Raw genomic sequence first — 13,819 nt, 5'->3', positions numbered from 1 at the left:
TGCCTCATGGTAGACGTGGGGGGAGAGCTGAAAAAGTTCCAGTCAAAATTGCAAATAAAGTAAATGGAAATGACTAAAAAAGTGAAATCCACAAAAAACGACCACGGCATCAGCTACAGCAACAGCAACAGCGACAACAGTTACAGCGGCCATCTGCAGTTTGCAGAGCTTTGATTGTTGTTGTTGCTGCGCAGCCTGCGGAGGAGTTAGCGACGCGGCGACTGCCATTTGGCACAAAAGAAGAAAAAGCTATACAACAAAAAAAAATATCGTGCACAAAAAAAAAAAACTATGTTCGGCGAATGAAATGACACACAAAACAAGTAAGAATTATGAAGCGTGAAGTGCATGACGCAGAATTACCCTGCAATCGAAATGTATTAGGAGCAAGAGCAAGCAAATTATTAAAATTATTAAATACTTACATATATGGCAACATAAATTGCTTGAAATGATTATTTTTCTTCATAGATATTTCAATAATTGCAGCTATTCAAGCGTGAGCTTATCAATAATTGAGGCAGAGCATACTTTGCCTGCATTTAATTGTGTGCAGGGTATACGAAAGCACAGCAGCAAAAAAGCGCAATTCAAGAAGATTAATGTTACTGTTCAAGGATATTTCGCTCTATGCTATGCTTAAGCTTTGCGCTGCCAGCAAACGAAAAGCAACAGAAAAAGCAAGAAGCGAGAGTGCTCGAATAGCTGATACCCCGTAAGACAGGCTGAGCTGCTCTCAATGAACTTTGTGTTCATTTGAATTTTTGTTTTCATATTTTACATTTTTTACAACTTGCCATTAAATTGATCGGCTGCCTGAAAGATTTTTAGGCTTAAAGCTACTAGTTACCAAAATCGAGATATGAAGCAACTGTAGTTAATGCCATGGCAACTCCCTACTAATATAATAGTCTCAACAATCTGTAACTGTCCCGCCTTGAAGCTGCTGTTGCTGCTAGGCATCGAGTGGAGTGTGGAGCACCCACTCTACAGACAAAAACTACACACATACACCACACACACACTTTGACACACACACACACACATCACATACACCACACACTCTCACACTTAGATTTTAATGACTAAGCGTCGCCTTTACAGCTACTGCTTAACGACCAGAGGCCGTCTGTGGCTAGCACAGCCCCTTCCCCTCCCTGTTTTTAGCTGATTGTTTTTAACGAGCGCAGACGTTAGGCCTACTAACACTCCCATACTCCCATCTCGTCCATCCCCCCTCTCTTTGGCTCCACTCTTTGGCTTTGTAGATGAGGTGCCACAGCAGCACAGTTGAAAACTTTGTCTGCGTAGGCGTAAACGCTTCTACTGAACTACTACCCCGCCCACTTTTTCTGTGCAGTTCTCTCTCTCTCGGTCCCTCTGCCATCTCTGCTCTGTCCACTTAGCAACTGGTCAGTCAGCAGCTCCGAGCTTCAACTGCCAACTGACTGACTCACTTAATGACTGAGCGGCGAAGCGTGCCCCGAAACGGCAGCAGTTACTCCTGTTATTGCCTTAGCTCCACCTCTGCACCCCAAGCTCCTCACCCTTCCCCAATACTCGCGCTGCGGCTTAATGACGCATGACTGCGAATTTTGCATTCAGTTCGTGTTTAGTTTTGCGGTTTTGCCTCTTGCCTTTTGCCTGGCTGCGTTCAACTGCAGACAAAGAGAAACAGAACGAAGAGCCCCAGACGAACGGAGAGCGAACGGAGTTTTTATGTTCAGTTGCCCATTGATTTGATGGGGAGGGTAGCTTGATGTTATGCAGGTGCATGTGATGGGTTATAAAAATAATTAATGATTAATGCAAATGATCATATAAACTACGATAATGTGAAGTGAAAATTAAAGGGGAAAATTAATAATAAATTTGAAATAATAGTGCTAACTATGAGTAACTAGTAAAAATATTAATAATCCTGATCATTACAGTGAGCATACATAATTGCCAAAAGTAAAGATTATAATCATTCTGATATTGGAAATAATGATAATAATTAATATCATGATAGTTATTGTAGCTTAATCTTAAATAGTCAACTACCTGGAATAGTATCAAAACTTATTAGTGTATCAAAATATAGGGTATCTTCTAGCTCCTCCCTCCCTTACTTCAGTCCGCTTGGCGTATTCAAACTCTTTTTATGATTTTGCGCTCGTATTGTTTTCATTTTGATGAATGCGACGCTTCAAGTTGGCATAAAAAAGCGCAAGTGATTTCCAAGTGTAGGCAAAGGGCATCAAGAGGGAGTCCGTGTGTGTGAGTGTGTGAGTGTGTCTATAGGCAACAACTACTTGATAATTGTGAGCCGCAAGTTGTTCACATTGTTGCATGCTAAGTAGCTGCGAGAACTGCGCACACCCTCTACCACCAGCCGCACACCCACACACACACACCCACGCACACACTCACACACACACTTCTCAGACAGAGAAGTTGCTTTTATTGCTTGGCCGGGAACCCGGCGCATCCGACAAGGTCTCTAATATGTGGATATGGGTCGTCATCGTCGACAAAGTCAACGAGTTGGCATCGTCATCGACATTTGCATCTCGTTTCAGAGTGTGTGTGTGTGTGTGCCTGTGTGTGTGTGTGTGCATAGATGTTGTTCTTATTTCTTGGCATTTCTGTTTTGTTGCGCACATTCCTGTTTGCCATTTTGTACCATACACAGTCGCCTTTGCCCTGACTTCGCCCCGCTTCGACTCGACTTCGCCTTGCATTCGCCCTGCCCTCGACTTCGCCCTGTATGCGTTCTGCCTTGCCTGTGCTTCGCCCCGTTTCGCCTTGCCCTGCCCCAATGTCAAAGCGCAGCAGTCGCATCTTTGTGCCACGGTCAAGGGCAATTGAAATCGCTTTGCCAGAGCGAGGGGCGTATGAGCAGCGCAGTTAGAAATAGCGCGCGAGGGTGAAAGAAAGGGAGAGAGGGAGAGAGCGCGACATATATTTCGATAGATTTATTATTTAATATTTAATTCATAACTAATTTATAACTCTATTCTGATTTAATTGATGCCCAATTCAAATCTGGGAATTAACTGAAGTACGGAAAATAATAAATAATAAAAATGACTCAAATTTGCATCTTAGTTTGTGTTCGGGTTTCTGTACTCAGTTTGATCCGTTTGAAAACCGCCAATTTAAAAGTAAACTTTCTTATTCGCCATTTCAGTCAATCTACGGTTCATTCGTAGAGCCCGGGATATTATATACTTCCATGCGAGTGCATCGTCTCTAGTGAATTTCCTTTTCGGAGTTTTGGGTTTTACTTTTACTCTCTCCTCGACTTGCGTCTCGAGAACTCTGTGATCTACAAATTGTTCCCCCATGATCTGATTTAGTACTATATAGCAATTATAAAAACACCTAATAAATTAATAAAAAGAAAATGTAATTTTCTTGAATTTTGTACACTTGAAATTTAGTCTTTGCTTATAATTTAAGAAAATAGATGAGACTACTGGGTTAAATAGGGGGCTAGAAATTGACAAGAAGGGCATAGCTGAAGGGTTCGAAAATTGTTAAGACTTTCGCTACTGTATAGACTTTACGGATTGTTTTTCCAGTCTGTCAGAGACTCTACGTAACTTTATAAGATATCTATTTGATTAATCTACTTCTAACTAGTCTATTCTTATTCTTAACAACTTATCATCTCATTAAGAAACGGAAATGCCACAGAGATGTTATTGATTGTCTCCAGAGCACTGACAAGACAGGCTTTCAGCATTTGGTGACATCGACATTTGGTAATTAAAATTAATTTTTCATAGAAAAAAAAAAAAAGTTGAAACGAGGCGAACTATACGAAAAGACGATTCAACTGCATTCAAGTCGGTCAGGCTGGCTGGCAGGCGGGCAGGCAGCCCAGCCGTGAAATCTAGTTTTCCCAGTTCGGAATGATAAATGGGGTCTAGTTAGCGTAGCGCCAAAAGAGAAACAAGTTCACTGGCTGCTGTGTTGTGCAGAACCCCAGCTTTTATGCACCCATCTCTCTTCCTCACTCCCATCTCTCTCTCTCTCTAATCTGATCGTGCAACTCTCTGTTGATACTTTTTAATACCCTGTATATAAGTGTGTATGGAAGCTGTTTGATAGTCGCTATTGCTTCTTCATAGTGCTTTCTAGTGAGTTTCTTCCTAAGCTAATGGAAACTCTATCGCAAATACAAGAAACAAACTTGAATATAGTTTATTAAGCAATTTTAGTTTTCCTACAGGGTATTTTATTTATTTTTCATTTTAATACTATTTTTTCTATTTACTCAAAACATTTAAGTAAAGTCTAACATCATATCATTTAATATGCCTATAGAGTATCCCACCGTCGATCAGTGTGCGTATAACTCCGTTTTCGCTACCTGGTTTGAGCTATGTGTTGTATTTCAATTAGAGCAAAAGTCGTCCTCAGCTGCAATTAGCAACAAAGTATCTGGCAATGTGTGTTTTCGCTATTATCATTTAAATTTATGTTATGGTACTACATATATTTGTTACGTCCCACTCTCGATCGGGGCACTCCTCTCCCATTCACCTGGCATACCTTACGATTATGGCCAGCATTGGGCAATTTGTTAGGCGCTGGCGATGCGCTCTGCCAGATAAAGCATAAAAAAAGAAAAGGCAGCCAGGTCTGCTCGGCTGGTTGGGCGAGCATTCAATGAAAATTAACTAGGGACAAATTGTCGATCGTGGCTCGACGCTCGATCGGTAGCCAACTGGCTGATGGCATTGCACGCTTAACGGCTGCTGCTGCTCCGCGGGCCAACAGCTAGCGAAAGAGTTAGCTGGGAGCTCTTGTTTGCTGGCCAAATTGCAGCCCAACACGAGGATTGAGATTATTTGTGGATGCCTCTTGTAATGGCCATTCTCTTTTATAAGTTTTATAGCAAGTGCGTCTAATGATCATATTTGAGCTTAATTACGTATACTACTTTTATAGAACTCTCTTTGGCTATCTTAGCAGAGCACTTAAGAACATGCTTATGGCAAGTGCTTCTAATAACAATATTTGAATAGAATTGTATTGCCGTCTCGCTCTTGCATTCTCTCTTTCCCTGACTATTTCTTTTCCTGTTTTTAAATATTTCTCCTTCCTGTCGCTCTCTTTGCCCGAAACAGTTTTAAAAGCCTTTTTCAGAACCTGTAAACTATCACTATAAAGTTGATTCAAGTTTAAAGCTTTTCTGCGCGCCTGTTGGCCTCTTCTTTCTTTTTTTTTTCGGTTGCTACCCTTATCATCCCCTGTTTGGGATTCAGGCTCTTGCTCTTTTAATAAATGAAAATGTTTTTAATTAATATGCTTCAATATGTCGAGTGCGGCACTTTACTTTACTTTATGCAGCACAGTCAAGCCTGCCCCATACCCTGCGCCACACCCACAGCCCGTACCCCTTGCTGGGCTGCACATTCAGGCTTGATTATTCAGAGCAAATGCCGGGGTTTGTTTGAGGCGGCGCCTCCGTTTTTATTGTTTCATATTTATTCGTATAAGCCCGTAGGCTAAATTTCAATATTTTATTTACATATAAAAAGCATATACATACATGCATACACAAAAACACACACTCGCACACACAGATATATATATGTGCACATATGTGTGTAAGAATCCTTCGTTTAAGCAATGCAACATATAAATGCCTGCTTCCCCTTCCCTTTCCTTTCTGTTGCTATAGCTTTCGGCTCTTTGTCAAGCTTTTACGTTTTTGTTGTCGCTCTGTGGCCAGCGGCGAATTTGTTGCTGCTATTGTTTTTGCTTTTAATTATTCAATGCGTAGACTGCGAGCACAGCAAAGCTCTTGTTGTGTGGATGGCGTCTATTTATAGCTATTGCATTTCATTTTCTTGCTTTGTGATTGGCTAGCTTACGTTTTGATGCGTAAGAAGCAGAGCTGCACTAAAGTTTTCTATGCTCTGTCTATTTATAGCCACTGCGTGTAAATTAGTTGATTCGTGTGTAACTTTTTGTTCGCTTGAGTCAACCATCCCATATTGTCTAGTGGTTAGGATACCCGGCTCTCACCCGGGAGGCCCGGGTTCAATTCCCGGTATGGGAATATAATTTCTGTTTCTTTTTTTAAATTTATTTAAAAATATATAGAGATGAGTATTTTCATACTGAAGTACTTTTTGGTTTGAAAGGTTTGACGAATGACCATCAACTTAAGTCTTTCACTCAATGGAGGCATATTGAAGAGCACTTCATATATATCATGGTATACCAAAATTAATAAGCTTTCAATATATGCATTCAATTTAGACAATCTGAAGTTACTTTAGGCTTTCAAAATTCTATTTTTTGCGGCTGGAATATTCATCGGCGGCTGCACCCCTGTTTTTTGTGCCAAAGCATATGCATATTGCAATTTCTCATTTCCGATGCCACTTTTTCTCTCTCTCTCCCTCTTCCTCTTTTATTCTACAATCTGCATGGAATTTCAACGTAACAAACCGCAAACTTCATTTACAAAATGGCCATTCATTTCAGGCACCTCCCCCCAGCCCACCCATTTCAGACTCGTAAAGCATGTACCTGGCAATTTTTATTTAAAAATGCAAAAGGCTTTGTCGACGCATTGTTCCTTTTGTTGTTGTTGCAATTGACTCCTGACTACAGCATGCATTAAAATTGGCAATCGTCTCTGTGCGGTTGAATTGCTGACAACATAACTACATGGCCCAACACCACACCTGACGCAACCACCCAACCACCCAACCGCCCAGTCACCCGAGCCACCCACACCACCTGCAACAATTGCTTCTGACAGCCAACGGACTCCAACTTCATTAGGTGTTGCCCGCCGTTGGAGGAGAACATGAAAAGGTATATCCACAAAGCCAGCTGCCAGATATTGCATGGGGTGTAAGGTAGCACTATGATAAGCAGCATGTACGTACCTACATATGTATATATGTACATGTATGTTTGTATATAGAGATGCATGCTTATATAGAACGAAGTACACTTGCCGAAATTATATATTTATATTGAATCATATCATTTAAGCAGTTTATATAAATCTCCAAACTATTATAGACGTAAGTTAATTAAATTCTATTTTAAGGTAACACATTTTGCCAAGTGTATTCAAAATATTTGGTGTTCTTTTTATTTATAAATACATAAACTCTTATCTATTTAAGATTGTAGTCTAGCTCTTTGGGTGATAAAACCTTTGATCGAACTTGTAATTAAAGTATCTATTTATTTTTGTATATTCCACTAAATTTTGCTAGTTACAAATTTTGGTCAGTGTAATTCTAGGAGTTGTTATCCGATTATTCTATTTATAACTCAATTTATTATGTTTTTTTTTTTCATTAAAGTACGATTTGTCCTCACATATTCCAAATATGACATCATATTTTGTTGGTCAGAAAATTCGCTCAGTGTATTGCCGTGTGGCAACCCTCTTTCAGGCTTGCATTTGGGTTTTTCGGCTGCGCCTTTGGTCTGTTGCATTTTTCGGCAATGTGCGCTGAGGGCGGAGCAGTTTGACTATGTGTGTGTGTGTCTAAGTGAGTGTACCTGTGCGCGTGTGAGTGTGCGGGTGGGTGGCTGGGTTGTTGGGTGCGCCGTCAGTGGCTGCATCCTTGCAGTGAGCTCTGCCAGTGGCTTGCTGCTTACTCGCTGCCTCCTGATTGCCCCCCTGTGACTGCTCGGCTGCATTTGCATTTTTTATATTTACAGTTTATACGGTATGCATATTGGTTCTCTCTCTATCGCACCCATGCACCCGACTGCAGTTGACTGCAGCACACTGGGCTGCTGGCTAGTGCTATCTCGCCCTGGCTCATTGCGTTACATACACCAAAAATCGATAAAGACAAAAATTCAGAAAAATGCACTTCATGTTGCCATTGTCGTTGATGTGCGTACTTTTTGCCCGAGCTCATATAGTCGAGCATATACATATGTAATGGCATCAAGTATATACATACATATGCATATGGTGTTTACATATGTGCGTATATAGGGGATCATACCTTATCGCACGCCGTGCAGCAATCGCATCGCATCGTAGTTCCCTAACCAACTGCATTCGAGCTCCCAATATTGAAAGGGACTGCACTTTGCACTTTGCATTTTAAGGCAGTTTAATTCAATCAGACTCTGTTTGTGAATATCCATATATTTTTGGACTGATTGACGGGGATATATATATATATATATATATATTTGGGTATGGGAAGATGTATGATTCGAGTGCTTACATATGATAAGAATCACGTCTGGGCAGAGTGCATTAACCATCCCATATTGTCTAGTGGTTAGGATACCCGGCTCTCACCCGGGAGGCCCGGGTTCAATTCCCGGTATGGGAAATATTACAATATATTAGCTACTTTTTAAAACAAGTTTATTATTTTGTACATCCGGAAAAATCTTTAAAAATCTAAAAGTCTTTGTATGCATAAAAATGATATAAGTAAAAATGATAAAGTAAAAGTATAAAAATAACTATTTCATCTCATTCGATCGTAACATTTTCCTTAGTCGTTCCCTCCAAATGCGTGCATTCTTTTTAGACATAAAAAATGACATTCTTTTGGGCTCATCGTGTTTTTGTCCCCTTTGCGTATGATCATCGTTAGTTTCAGTATTATTATCAGCATTAGTATTAGTAATGACATCAGCATTGGCATCTGCATTAGTATTAGCATAAGCATTAGCACTAGCATCAGCACTACAATCAGCGGTGTTGCGACTCTGACCCAAATCTCTCCAAATATTATTCACTTCATTCGCTAGTTTTGCATATTGTCGATAGTGATCAGCTATAATATGCATGCGCATTTCAATAATTTTTACACGCCGAGTGGTTGCATCCATGTAACAGTCAAATGCGTCATTAAATATATCGATTGGTCGGATCAATTCATCAGGGGTAGTCGTATAGCCAAATGACTCCATAGTTATATTTACTTTAAAATCTTGCCAAAATTTGTTTATGCATCTCTTACTGATGAATTTTGATATAAAGTGAAAATGGAAATGAAATAAATTTTCGAAAGCCAAATTTAACTTGAAAGCCTACTTGCCTTTACTCAGTAAATCAAAAGGTTTGTTACATACTTATAATTGTGAGCGTGAGTCTTAAATATGACTTTTAGCTGGCGGCAATCACTAGTCCCATATTGTCTAGTGGTTAGGATACCCGGCTCTCACCCGGGAGGCCCGGGTTCAATTCCCGGTATGGGAAAGTAATTACTTGGATATTTTTTTTATTTTTTCAAATAATGTATTATGTTTATTTTATTTAATTTTTTTTTTGTTAATTCCTTTATATGTATTTTATTTGTTTCACTTTTTCATATAGATTGTCTAAAGGTAACTAATAACATATCATTATCATTTATAAGCATCTATGTACAAATTATTAAGAAACTTTTTAATTTAGTATATATGTAAAGTAAATTTACTTTGGTATGTATAATATATAAAAATAGGATACTAAATCCGATAATTTTGTATATAATTGTAGATGAATAAATATGAATTTGGATAAGATCGCACGTCCCATATTGTCTAGTGGTTAGGATACCCGGCTCTCACCCGGGAGGCCCGGGTTCAATTCCCGGTATGGGAAGACAGAATAAAATTATTTTCTTATTTTGTTTATGTTTTTTAAATATTTGCATACACACTTTAAATATTTGTGTATTTCCTGTGCATACATTTACCCTCATCTATATTTGAGTTTTATGCTGTCCATTAGCTAGTTAATTGATTTACCTGTAATGAATCTTCATTGACAACTCCACAAAGGACCTGTCTGAACATCCCAGCGAAACACCTGTGTGCTATTCAGTTGCCGATAATCCAATTACGAGTGCGTATTACCCATAATACATGTTGCTGCATGCAGACAAATGCGAATTGTTAAAGTTCGATGAGCGAAATTTGATTGGCCACGTTTTTTGCGGGCGTCTGTGAGGGAGTGAATCAATGACTGGGGGCTGGGGGCTTATGTCTAGGTACAGGTACTCAGGAGTCCTAACGAAAATTTAATGGAATATAATATTGAATTATTCGAGAAAGGCGTACAAGAAATTGTTCTGTGTTGGGTAAATTAAATAAAAGCAATGCATACAATATTTTTCTACAGGCCGTCAAAACAGGAACAAAAAAAAAACAACCGCAATGCATGAACAGCCCCCGCATTGATGCCACAGAAAGTCCTCGCATGTACTACGACTACATAACATCCTGTCTGTACTGACCGAGCGATTCACGTACCCTCATTTACTTGCTCTCTGTATATAACGCACTTAAAGCCCATGTCCATTACACAAATACAATCTGCCCAGCCTACCTATGTCTGGGCGCCACCTCTCCAACTCCCAGCACTCCCCCACTCGATGCGTTTCAATGCAGCTGGACCCTGGACTTTGTGTCGCTGTCGCTGTCGCTCCTGCTGTCTCTCTCTCTCTCCCACACCCGGGCGAACAAAAATAAACAGAGGCTTGTATTAATGAAAAATTTCGCGTACATCGAATTCGCATCATTAAAAATAAACCCAACCAAAAAAATATATAAATTAAGGCCCGAAAATTCGCATATGTGAAAGAGGCGAACAATTTTTAAGGGTTGCAATTTTTGCTGTCAAAGTAAAAAAAAAAAAAAGAACATTCGAAAATGTTGTATGGAAATCAATTCTGTTTTTTTTTTTTCGCAAATGGCAACAATGCCAATACATATGCGGGTACATAACGTGTGCGTACATGAGTATGTGAGTGTGTGGTATATGTTTTAATGGCCACACAAAAAATTATTCTTGTTGCATTTTTTAACTGCGCAAAGCACAGACGAAAATTTTGGTCAAAAATTGGCCACGGAATAAACCGAAAAAGCAAGTAAAATGATCTGAAGCGTCTAAAATGATTATTAAAAATTAGTACAAATATTATTTATATATAAAAAAAAATAAAAAAATAAATAAGAAATAAAAAAGATCTTGTCAGAAGTGGGATTCGAACCCACGCCTACAGAGTAGACTGCGACCTGAACGCAGCGCCTTAGACCACTCGGCCATCCTGACTTAGCGTCGCATCGCATCTAAATGCTATATGAGCGGGAGAATTACATATCAATGCAAATTAAGTTAAACGATTCGAAATCGAATTCGAAGTAATTAAAATAGACATAATATTTGTTCACACATGTACATATATGTATATATTTAGATATGCGCACCTTAAGTTCAGAAAAAATGTGAATTCTGATTTAATATCAATGAAGTGTGCGCAACATTTTATGATTAATTTACGACTGTTGCCCACTGTTCAAAAATAATGCAACACCCTTGTCTGCAATATTTACAATTGCATGCAATAACTACACACATATATACATATATAACATAATAAAACAAAAAAGTGTATACAAAAACTTTTCACATGCGCCAACTTTATTGTTTTTGTTTCTTTTTTCGGGCTGCATTGCAGCAGTTGCAACAGAGAGGCGTGCGCCCCATTCGTGGGCATGGTTAATCAGAGTTGACGCAGGGATTAAACAAAAAACAAAGAATAGCATTGCCGAAAAGCAATAAAAAGTGCATGCAATCGGGACTGGCTGACTGCGCTATGAACTGCAATGACGGATAGAGTAGGGGTATTCCTGCAGGGAAATTTTAGATTAAAGTTAGTCGAGTTCTACTTAAAGTAACTAATATTGAATGTATGTTAACTGCTTCGATATATATTAAGTATATTCTTTAGTGGGTTTCCCAATATACCCTCAATTGTAGCGCAGCAGAGCTTTTCGTACACTTGCTAAAAAATTAAACAAAAATGTGCGCCAAAAAAGAGGAATTTATTTTAATGTCAACCCATATACCATGTACCATGCTCTATAACATATGTATGCAAGTGTATATATGTGCAGCTCTCTGTCTCTCTCTTTCACTGTCCTCTATCTCATTCTCACACTTACTCCCTCTCTCTCTCTCTCTCTCTGTTTTTCCATGTGCATGCTGTGCGTAGCCCAAACCCACATGGAAAATAACTGTACTTATAGGTTCCAAATGATTTAAGAGCGACAAATTTGTTTTTTCGTTGATCAATAGAATTATGCAAATTTTTAACTAGTTATGCAAATTATAGCTACATTTATATTGTCAAATAGATATAGATAATATATGTATATACATAAATGTGGCAAACGTTTGCCATTTGCCAATTTACAATTAGCCAATGAACGCTTCTTCTTCTTCTTTTTTTATCATTTCATAAAAATTACATTTTATTTGCCTGGAGCAAACACTCAACGTGCTAATTAACTATAATTACATTGCCAATGATTGGACACGAGCATGAATTATATACTTAAAATAAGTATATAAATATATATGTACATATATGGCCTATGGCCATGCATTATTTTTAATGGCATTAAAAGCCATTTACAATGTTTAATGAGGGCTTGTGAATGGCTTTGCCGAGCAGCATATTAATAATAATTTATTTAGTTTCGATTCTCTATGTAGATTACAGGGCTGATAGGCAGATGAAATGGAGGGGGTGTAGTATAAAAGAAGTCAGAATGGACTTTCAAATGTGTATAACAAAATATATTCAATGATATTTTAGATTGACCAGATGTATATCAAAACTTCTTATCCATTTTATTATAAAAAAAAAATTTAATTATAAAATAAAAATAGTAAAACGTATGTCTGCATATTTATTCTTTCAAAAATTGTAAACTTTTATGTCATATTATATATGGTCTAGATTGATATTTTTAAGTAATATGGAAATTATAAAGATATGAAATAAGACTACAAAAATTAGAACAAAGTAAATTAATTAAAAATTGTGTTCAAAATTAGGGTAAAAATATTATTTAATAATTGATGAAACAAATAGTTAACTATCAATAAAATAGCATTACAACATCATTAAAAATATTTTGTTAAATAAATATTATTACGAAATTGATCAAGCAAATATTTTTTAAATATTTAAAAAATTATTGCTTAAATTATTTAAAAAATCGTCTTAGAAGTCGTAAGGTATTGAAATAATTTAAACCAATTTGTATTACTATTATATAATTGGACTTAGACATACTTAGGCATACAAAATATAATTTACAAATATAGACATTATCAGTCTATGTTTCTGCAAGCTTTATAAAAATCAATAAAGGCTTTTCTTTTCGGCTATTCACATATATTATATATATTTTATAGCTGCATATATATTTATTGTGGCAGTTGATAATAGTTTTATATAATAGGCATGTATATACATATTTTTAAATACATATGTACAGCTCTCGAATATAACTGCCCAATATATTGTGTATACGCCCGGTGGGCGGGAAAACTTGCGTGGAAAGAGCAAAACGCAAAATGACAATAAAATCAAAATAAAATGCAAAAAATGCACAGCACAACAAAAAATGCGAAATTAAAATACACGAAAAGAAAAAAATTAAACAAAATATACAACAACAACAGCAAAATGCGTTGCGTGCGTTCGTTTTGGGCTGGATTGGGTTGTATTTTGGTTGGTCGGCCTTTTGGGCAAGGAAGAAGGCGGGTAAGAGCGAAAAAAAATATAATAATAAATTGCATTATAATTTCTTTTTTATGGAGAATGCAGCGGGATGAAAAAATAATATTAATGTGCGTATATATGAATCAGGACGACATGCGAAGTGAATATCATTCACAGTTGACTGAAGAGGTTTGTCCTCAATGAGTATATTAGAATATATTTATTTGTACATTTATATGGCAATAAGCTATAAAAATGTAATTATATTATATAAAAAATATAAATAATACTATATGTAAATACCTTCA

The 13,819-nt window shown here is 37.5% G+C and overlaps 5 non-coding genes across 5 annotated transcripts; 4 read left to right on the top strand and 1 right to left on the bottom strand.

Annotated features, from left to right (window-relative positions):
- Positions 1–5,989: 5,989 nt before the first annotated feature.
- Positions 5,990–6,061, top strand: TRNAE-CUC (transfer RNA glutamic acid (anticodon CUC)). Its single transcript has one exon. It is a non-coding gene; the product is annotated as a tRNA-Glu (tRNA).
- Positions 6,062–8,258: 2,197 nt separating this feature from the next.
- TRNAE-CUC (transfer RNA glutamic acid (anticodon CUC)) lies at positions 8,259–8,330 on the top strand. Its single transcript has one exon. It is a non-coding gene; the product is annotated as a tRNA-Glu (tRNA).
- An 806-nt stretch (positions 8,331–9,136) lies between these two features.
- On the top strand, positions 9,137–9,208 carry TRNAE-CUC (transfer RNA glutamic acid (anticodon CUC)). Its single transcript has one exon. It is a non-coding gene; the product is annotated as a tRNA-Glu (tRNA).
- Positions 9,209–9,523: 315 nt separating this feature from the next.
- On the top strand, positions 9,524–9,595 carry TRNAE-CUC (transfer RNA glutamic acid (anticodon CUC)). Its single transcript has one exon. It is a non-coding gene; the product is annotated as a tRNA-Glu (tRNA).
- A 1,369-nt stretch (positions 9,596–10,964) lies between these two features.
- TRNAL-CAG (transfer RNA leucine (anticodon CAG)) lies at positions 10,965–11,047 on the bottom strand. The gene has a single exon. It is a non-coding gene; the product is annotated as a tRNA-Leu (tRNA).
- Positions 11,048–13,819: the final 2,772 nt, after the last annotated feature.

This window comes from Drosophila arizonae, chromosome 4 (assembly GCF_054131065.1).
Source record: "Drosophila arizonae isolate 15081-1271.41 chromosome 4, UAZ_ARI_1.0, whole genome shotgun sequence".
NCBI classification, from domain to species: Eukaryota; Metazoa; Arthropoda; class Insecta; order Diptera; family Drosophilidae; genus Drosophila; species Drosophila arizonae.
Note: the sequence above shows the minus strand (reverse complement) of the source record. Positions and strands in the feature narration are given on the sequence as shown.